A 10,333-nucleotide genomic window follows, 5' to 3' on the forward strand; every position below is an offset into this window, starting at 1 on the left:
ACTACTTTGTTGTTATTTTTAAAATAGCAATGGGTAATGCTAATCATATGTAATATTAGATTGTGAGAGATACACAAGAATGGAATGAATATGAAATACAACTCTGGTATTCTTTCCCATGGCTAAAAGCCACCACAAGATTGGGTTTCATGATGAGTAATCCCTCAGACCTGCGTTTGCCAAGCTCCACTGCGCTGTGCATTATTTAAACTCCAATTATGCAACTTACATTAGAAAGTAAAAACAGATTCTTCCTATTACTAATATGTTTCAGGCTCTTGTGAACAATCAGAAAGAACATTTACTGAACAGTAACAACCATTATAGTGTTTTGGTATTCCCCACAACCAGTTGTTCTTAAGGAAAAAAAACTTTTAAGTTTATCTCTTATACTATTGATTTATTCACTACAATTGACTCTTCTGGCCAATATACTATATATCATTGATGTACACAAAATCTAAAACATACTCAATACACATCAGTTTTTTGGTTTAAATGTAAGTTAAATTAAATTATTATAAGTGATCTTGTTAACATTAAACAATGCATTCTGTAACTTCCCTGCTTATTTTCTAAAGTAAGTATCTGCCATCCACACAGATATACTATTACTTATGTATAAGTATAATATTTTACTCCAGAAGTACAAGCAGGGGCATATTAAGGTAAGGTGGGGCAACACTATTACATGGGCCCCCCTCCAGTATTAATATAAAAACACATACATATATATTATTACACACAAAGTGCATTAACAACCCATTGGCTGCTCACTACATTTCCCTTCTACAAATCTGGTACCTGTCATGGAAGCGGCTTCTGCCCTTGTGTCGCTACACTAATATACCTCTAGATTGTAAGCTCGTTTGAGCCGGGCCCTCCTCACCTGTTGTCTCTGTAAGTCAAATTGTTTTGTTACATACTACTTGTTTTGTCCTGTCCACCCATTGTACAGCGCTATGGAATTTGATGGCGCTATATAAAACAATAAATAATAATAATAACACATATACACACACGCAATGCACATTCACACAAAGATATCACCTACATGCGCACTGCCTCGTCACGCAATACTTCCAGCCTTGTCACTTCTTTCCAAGAAGAGAGCCATAAAGCTTCTGGTGTAACGGACAGCAGCATGTGACTACAAAGGCTGCTCCTTACTGGCTGATCTTGTGAAATGACAAAGGTAAAATGAAGGAAGCAGGAAGCTGACTCTTCTGTCACTTTTTGTACTCCAGAAATAGAGTCTGTCTGTGTCTCTGAAAATATCCCTGCAATAGAAGAGGTCCCCATGCACCAAATGGGCACCATCTGGCCCCCCACATCACTCAGCACAATGAGTATTGTATATGCGTTATACAGTGCAGACAAATACATGTATTAGACTGGAGCAACTAAGCAGGAAGTGGGGACCCTTGCCACCAGGGGCTGTGCGGCATTTCCATATTAAAAAATGAAACATTGCCAGGTATTAAGAAAGAGGATTAGTTAAGGCATCTTTGACAGCAATTGACTTTTTGCTTAGTGAGACACATCTGAAGCTGGCTGCATTAAAGGAAATTAAAGCAAAGTGTGGGTTTTGTGAAATGTTTTGTTTTGACCCTTTGAGAGCCAGAGTGCTGAGTAGTATGTAATATATTTAGAGTATATGTGTCACAAACAGCACATTGCAATGGGTAGATGAATTTTAGCAAGGAAGAATATACAGGGATATAATTAATATATTATTATAATTATAGTTTGTTGAACCAGTGAGAAATCAGATTGCCATTTTGGAGTCAGTAAGGATGTTTTCCTCTTTTTGAGGTACATTTGGAAATCTGGATCAACAGCAACTTGACAGACTTGCGCCTTTTTTTCAACCTAAATTACTATTGATAGTTATGCCATTTTATTATTTCTTCTTAGCTTCGTATTAAATATATAAAAAGGCTATTTCAGTTTATATTGCAACAACTTCTCAATGCCTGTTTTTGTCTAAAAACGTAGTACATTTTGAATGATTTAATAATTATTTCTGGAAGGGTTTGGGCCTTCTGCAGCAGTAATGATGTTACAGTTGCCCCTGGACTGCTCTGATTTAAAGAATTTGGGCCTTTACCTGAAGCCTTTTCACATGTTCTACATGTCCCATCAGGACATCTAGGATGATAAGCAGTATTTACCTGATGACTGGATACTCTTTGTTCTCCTGTTTATGGACTTTACATACATTCTCTTTCATTAACTATTTTTTGACAGGGCTACACGTTGAGTGTGTCATTAGCCATTTGTGTTTTGGGCAGCTTTTGTTACGAGGCCACTTGAATAGGCATGTCCCTGGGCTGTTAGTTCATATCTTTCAGTTTCAAATGTTTGAACAAGCTAGCATAAGATGTTATAGGACCATGACTGAACAACACTACAGAGCTCACCGGAATCTAATAGCAGTTGTGCCAGAGAATGGTTGCATTTTTGTGGGTTATTGTTTAACAGTTTTGCTGCATCTCAGCAGATCATGCCCAAAATTTCAGTCTGTACATGAGGATATGTTCATTTACAAATGTATGGATTCATCCTTGGCTCTCTTACTGGAGATGGCATTGAAGAATGTTTTAGTTCACTACAAACATAGATAAGAGCCTTTCGGCCAATCTAGTCTACCCATTTGGTCCCAACATGGCTGGTCTTGGTACTATGCGAGTCAGGAAACTGCCTGGGGTGTCTGGACCATGGGGCACTGACAGTAACCCCAGAAACTGCTCCCAAAGTCTGGTATCTGACAGGGGAGTAATGGAAACCTCCACAATGAGTGGAGAACATGCAAAACAAAGATCTATGCATACATTGCTATTCTAAAAGTAGAAATAAACATGGCGTGTACTTGTATGGGATGATAAAGGGGTTCCTTGCCTAGCATGCTAATTGGTCTGGGAGCGGCCCCGGGGTCACAATCCTATTCAGTGCCATCAAACATGACCTAGATTTACAGTGCTAAGAAAATCTCCAAGAACTTTGCTGACTTTTTCTTTGGTAGGCAAACCAAGTCCACCCGCCACTATTTACCAAAGAGAACTACTTAACTGGGGGAGTTTCAAAGGTTGTCACTTATGTTAGACCTGAAAAAGAAATAACTGATTTGTGACATTTCTAGGAAAATGTCAACACAGTTTGATCCTTTTTACGGCAATGGTTTTTGTGAAGTCTTCTGTGGCTACAGAGAAATCATAAACTAAAACATATCCATGGAAAATTGAAAAAAAAAATGCCATGGTAGTTTAAAACACATAAAAGGCATATTTGTGTGCAACTAATTTGCATGAAACAGTTAACGTCCTTTTAACCCTTTGCATGTCAGAAGGCTGTTTAGATAGCCTTTTAAATTTTGTAATAAGTGGGGTAATTTTTTATTTATTGTTATTTATTAAATCATTATACTCCTTCCAGGGCTGTTTTAAAACACAAGTTGCTTCTTTTGGTTCTCCTGACTACTGCAAAAAGAACAAATATAAGAACAAAGGTGATGTCTAAATATATCCAAGCTTCTAGTTTTAATGGTGGTGTTTAGATGTCCTTTACAGTTGTTTTTTTTATGAATCATCAAAACACTGTAGTGCATAAAAAAGTTGGTGGACACCACTTTTTACTTTAGGAAAAATTGTTACTCATTTTCTATCTTAATTACATTGCCCCAGGAAATCTGAACATTTTTTGCATTATATTATTTTACTATAGTATTTTTTATACTCATGTTGTTCGTAACAATGAGGAAAACATATTTCCTGTGTGGAGTTTTAGGGTAATTCATTTCTGGTATAGTCACTGCTCTTGTGTATCTGGCAGGCCTTTCTGGAAAGAAGAAGGATGATACTTACAAAATGAAGCCCATTTTTCCTCTTCAGTAAGTACAAGCAGTAGCTGGGATCGGAAGGCAGCCAGATGTTCTTTGTGGATAGGAATGATCCCTTCAATCAATTCTACCAGCAAGAATATTTGGAGTGGGAATGAGTCCCAGTTTATTCTCCTAGGAAAAAGATTTAACCGTTGTTAACGCTTAGGTGTTTGAACTGCATGTATCAACTTGAGTCATTACAGTTCCCCAAAAAATTAAGAATAATAAATCAGAAACACAAGCCATACTTTTACAGCAAATGTTGCTTATGTTTTATATGGTATGCATAATTTCATAGCTCATGGCCTCATCTTGAATAGTTGTTTCACTTTGTATTTTTTATTTTAAAACATTTATTTTATTTTAAATCTAGAACGAGGAGCAGGTAAAGGCCCACATCGGTTCCATGGCTGGATTTATCATACAAACTAAAATTGGGCAGATCCCCACAGTTTATGTAAGTATACAGTAAAAGGGACTTTGTAATCATAATGGCGTCTTGCCTATAAGATTAAAAAGAATTTTAGTAATAAATAATATCAGACCATAAGATCTCAGACAAAACAATTATATTTAATCCTGCAGGGAAGCAATCTAATGTATATCACATTCCTTAACTAATCATAGCCTGGAAACAGCAGGAACTAAATAACTCTAACTTTAAATGAATTAACAATCAACATGTGCATTCAATGTATGCAGAGTGCTTTAAAAATTAAATAATTTAAAATTACAAATACTGGACCAGTTCATAGTAGAAAAAATAAGATCAACTTCAAAAGGTACAATTCCCAGTTACATAGGTTTCGTTGCTGGTCCATAGCTGTCAGCAGGGCATGATTCTCTTTTTTTTTTAGTGAGAGGTCTCTTTTTTGTGGCGTTCCACCAGAATCCCTATATGCATTTGTGCCTTTCCCCGCCACCAAAGGTTCTTTGTGTTTTTATTCAAGATACACAAAACTACACATAATACTGGTTACCTTGAAATATATTTATTCCATGTACTCATTCCTTCTACTAGACCTTGTTGCCACAAGGCAATGTATTCTTACCTGCAATCAACTAGTTTGTATTCTTAATATTTTTAAGGATATATATATATATATATAAAACCATGCGCCATTTAGAAACTACTGCTGATATGTAAACAATGTACATGCAAAAAGGAACAGAAAGCCTAAGGTCTGCCAACCTAATGATATTGACATCACATTTAATGTGATCGAACATCTGAGACAAGATGTCCATTTAATTCAAATATGTATATCACTGCATTCTGGAAATGTGCTACGTACTAAAAATTAACTGTGCAAAGATTAAGATTATCTATACAGGATACTCTCAGGCTTCCCTAAGCCTTTTATTGTAATAATGTGGAACAAGAGAAAACCGAGCATTTAAGCTGTGAATCATACTCAGGAGTGTTTGTAAAATCAGCTTTTCTGCTGTTTTCAAATAATGTCAAAGAAACAAGTACATGAAGGATAGAAAGCTAGAGAATGTTCCATATAATAAATGTCCCTTAAAATACCTTTTCACAGATCACTGTTTACCTAATTATGTTTTACTTTATTGTTTCGCCATCAAAGTCTAAAAGAAATCCATAAAAAAGTATGTACTGAAATAAAGCAAATATTGTATTCACTATGTAATACATTAAGGGAACTAGTGATGCCCACCCTTGTTGGAGTAAGCTTTTGTGTTGTAGGCATGGTTGTATAAGATGGTAACACCATATCCTCTTCTGGCATACTTAAACCTCTGGCTCAATTATTGGGGTCCCCGGTCCCTCAGTTCCGAGAATCCTTTTTCTATGCGCATCTTACCCACTTTGGGTTCCTCCCTATCTCGAGAGGTTAATTCTCAAAGACCCTTGACAGGGTTTGAAGTAATGTGTTCGTCTCAACGTGAACCGGCTCACCTCATGTCCCAGGTATATGCCCTTTTACTCTCCTCACGCTCTGTCTCCAAACCCTATTACTTAGCTATGTGGGATGTTTTTACTGATGCGATCTGGGATACCATTATTCAGTCAATACATAAGGGGGCAATAGCGAGCAAGCTCCAAGAGGCCTCCTACAAAATACTGGTCAGGTGGTACCGCGAGTCCTCAGAGCTGACTCCGGCCGCTGCCCTGTTGTTTTCATGTGGACTTCTCCATTTCTTCTGTACACTTCACGCCAAGGTAATCTTCTAGACTGTAATAATTGTACCACCTTGTGTCTATTTGTACAACGATTGTCATACCACGCTTCACAGACGTACGCTGTACAACACATTCTCCCACTGTCATAAGTAACTGCAGTTGAAACGATGTATGCTGCCTGTCCTCTGTAGTTATGCCTGACTATTACTGATTGCCTACTTATTTGCTGTACGCTGTGTTGTACTTGGAAATCCGCATGATCTTTTTTCTCAATAAACAGAGTTAAATATAAAATGGTAACACCAGTTAATTTTGAAGGCCTTATTTCCCATGAATGAAGTAGCGTCCAGTTTCGGTACCTCTTTTACAAATAAAAACAAGAGACACTTCTTTATTTCAAAAAATTTATTAAACATCAGATATGGAATTATTTGTCCGCGGTGCGGACTAAAATAACTTCAGCACCGCGACACTCAACCTATATTAATATGTTACAAAGTGTCAAATATTATTAACACAACAAATTTGACACAATATATATCAATAATTTATTGTCAAAACATAACCAATTGTAACCATTTAATAACCACTTAATAACCAAATTAATAACCAAATGAATAACCTGCTGGTATGGGCTTGTCCACCTGTATCCCTGCTGGAACTGCCGGCGTCCCCTAGCGCGGTAGTCACATGACCCTACGATTCACAGGGGCGCATGCCCCTGGAATGTCCTGCACTTACACCTCTGTGCACCACAAGTAACCATACCTAGATGGTTAACTCCTGCACCGTACCAGCTTAAAAACCAGAGTACCCGGCAAATGCCAAAATTAGGGGAGAATTCCCGGGTATGGACGTCTGCAATGCATGCACATGGCCGTCAGACCCTCATAAGTTGGATGTTTCCAAGGCAACTATAGTAGTAACATCAAACTCATTATTTACTAAGAAAGAAGATATGCGTTCTAACCAATCACAATGTTCTCCAATGTTTTCATGGGTGGGACACTGATTTTTAGGACTCAAATGTTGCTGGGTTGGTCCCTACTTAAACAATGATGTAATATATATATAATAAACTTTATGCAATTCCAAGAGTAGAAAATCCCTGTGGGTCTCTATTTGGATAGCCTTTAACTATAATAACATTTTTTACATGCTTGTCTTCACTTTATGTATAGAAACTCGCACACACACAATGGTTGATATTTATTTGACTGTGCTGTTTTTGCAAAGAGATACATAAGAAAAATAATGAAAGTTATTTTTGTTACAAAGTGATGAGGGGCAATTAGTGAAAGAATTTTATAAAAATTCCCAATGCATGATGTTAACAATCCTAAAAATACAGCTTTACATCAGATCTTAGGCAAATTAGCTATAAGTAGTTAAGCATTTGTCAATGCTGCATGCAATCAGGATGGAAAAGCTAACATTATATTAAACGAAAAAGATTTTTTTTTTAAAAAGAAAAAAACAATCAGGACTCTGGAAATTATATCCTCATTTAAACATAGCCACATCACTGTCTGCAGATGTATAGTAGATAATGTCAATAAAACATTGAGACAACAAAATGGAATCAGATGGCTGAAGTCTGTTACATCAGTCAGAATCACAACATTGTAGACATTTACACACAAGATGAACATCTGCTGCGGTTCTTCCAAGCATAAGTACTTTAGTTTAAATATTGTTTTAAAGTAAGATGACATATCCACAATACTTCATTAGATAGTCCTAAATCACCGGACTCTTTCATGCTTTAATTGTTTTATTTTTATTATTGTTTGTCACTTCACATGCAGAAATAGTCATTATATACAGTTCAGAGAAACTGTAGTCTGCAGATCAAAGCAACCCTTAAACAAACACAATAACTGAATATATGCAAGTAGTCAAATAAAAGCTTTAACAGTGAAATTCCATTGCATGTGCTAGGGTGGTTATACTAGGTTCACTCCAATGTTGGAAATCCAGGGAAGTGCAAAATACAAAGTGAAATAACGGAAAAAAGTGGACTGCCATGTGAGATTTTTTTTTTATTTTTCACTTATTTTACTGGGATACTTTATTTGACCGTTAGAGTCCACTTTTGTTTGTTTTCTGTTATTTCACTTTCCTACTTTATTTTTTTCCCCTTTTATTTCTACTTTTATATGCCTGTTATTATCTTCATCAGACAGTATTAGTGTATTTTGACACAGTATTTGTATTGATTTTGGAGCATTATTGAATTGCTCATCCTACACCTTTTCTGTTTATTCTCTCTTAGCAACTAAGTATATGCAGGAGGGTACACCGAACATATAGCTCACCTAGAATACTAGAAAGGGCCAGTCCTGGGACAGCAGATGTAAATTTCTCATCTAAAGCATCCTTCTATAATTTCTTGAATATAATCCCTGAAACATGGATGTGTCAGTTAGGGATAGCAATTGGAAAGGGGTTCTAGTTCCAAGGGCCTGAGGGTCACATTAATTTCAAAAGTTCCAAAATATATTGATTAGTAAATATACATGGGCCAGTTCTCTTTGTATTTACAACTCAATGTCATTCATAAACAAATGAAAAATTAATGAAATTAACATAGAATTAAATGAAGAAGCTTTAAGAGTATCTGTTTGGGATTTATCTCTTCATTAGTTTTCTATGCAAGTGCACATGTTATCCCCTAGGGCTAGTTCTTTTGTGTAGGTCAGCCACCTGTGTGGCAAAGTGTCAAATACTTTTGTAAATTGTAAATTTAGACTTCATGTACTACAGTAACTTAATCCTTTCTGCGCCAGAAAGGTGTGCTGTACAGTGCAGAACAACACCAACACTTCCAGAGCTAAATGGGTTAAGTTAACTAGGTGTTTATCTACAGAAGCCATTCATATAAAAATGAGTGACTCCCAGTTTTTCATTTTTTTCACATTTTTGGATATCAGCTATTTGTGGAAAACAAATTATCTAATTTTAATAAAAAATGTGCCCTGGGATTCTTGATGTTGGTTGTTAGATAGAATCCTGGCTTGTGACACTTTTTGAAAGAAAATAAAAAAAAAAACATATTCTGAAACGGAAAGCTATATGTAACGCTCTGTATCCGCACAAAAAAGTCATATTAAATTATGTACATAACAAAGTAACAAGGTGTATGGTTGTAATGTATCAGGGCAAATGGTCAAAAATTTTAACCAAACTTCTTCGCTCAACAACAGAACAAACACATAAAATGGAAAAAAATAAATAAGTGATATAGTGGGAAGGAGTACAGCATGTTGTCTCTACATTAAAAATTGTTTCTGAGGGGGCGTGGTTTGCATGGCGGCCTGATCGGACATGTTTTGCTGGTGCTCTGCGACCTGCCAGCTCTATCGCGTTCCATCCACACGATTTAGTGGACTTTTCCATCTATTTTTATTTCTTTTACGTTTGTCCGTCTATGTCGACTCACCGTGGGAGGAAATCGACTAAAATGCCGAGTTTCTTTGAACCCAAATCGCGGAAGAAAACTCCAGCGCGAGATTCGGGCCTACCGCATGACCAGGATGAGGACTCAGACGCCTCCATGAGTCGCGCTTCGGCATCACACTCAAGGCCTCCTTCTCCTGCATTACCCTCCCAAGAGGACCCTTACCGATCTCCAACAGCCACTTACCTCACACATGATGAAAGCCTTGCTTCGTGAGATGAGAGATCAACTATGCCAGGACTTCCATGAAATAGCCTCTTCCTTGCGGCGAGACTTAGATGCCTTGGAGACCGGACGGATGCCTTGGAGCGCCGTTTAGAGGAATTTTCAGAAGCCCATAATGCTCTTGCTGACGGCCAGGTGTCCACGCAGAATGAGCTCTCACTCCTCCGTTACAAAATGATGGATCTAGAGGATAGATCGCGACGCAATAACATCCGTCTCCGGGGCATCCCTGAATCTGTGGATCAAGCCGATCTTCATGAATATGTTACAGCCCTTTTTGCCGCTCTTCTTGGCGATACCTTACCTGCCGACATTCGCCTAGACCGTCTTCATCGTGTTTCCTGCCCGAAGAACCTTCCAGGATCCCCTCCACGTGACGTGCTGACGAGAGTTCATTTCTTCGATGTCAAATCCAAGATCATGCAAGCGGCGCGCAATCAACCTTCCTTACCATCCAGGTTCCAAGATGTTCAGCTCCTGACGGACCTTTCCCAGCTCACGCTTCAACTACGCCGAGCCTTTGCCCCTGTCACGAGCATTCTTCGTTTGCACCAGATCCGCTACAGGTGGGGGTACCCGGTCCGCCTGATAGTATCCCGGAACGGCTCTATTACTGTCCTTG

Source organism: Sceloporus occidentalis, unplaced genomic scaffold (assembly GCF_023333645.1).
Source record: "Sceloporus occidentalis isolate IW3139 unplaced genomic scaffold, rSceOcc1.0.p SCAF_37, whole genome shotgun sequence".
NCBI lineage: Eukaryota > Metazoa > Chordata > Lepidosauria > Squamata > Phrynosomatidae > Sceloporus > Sceloporus occidentalis.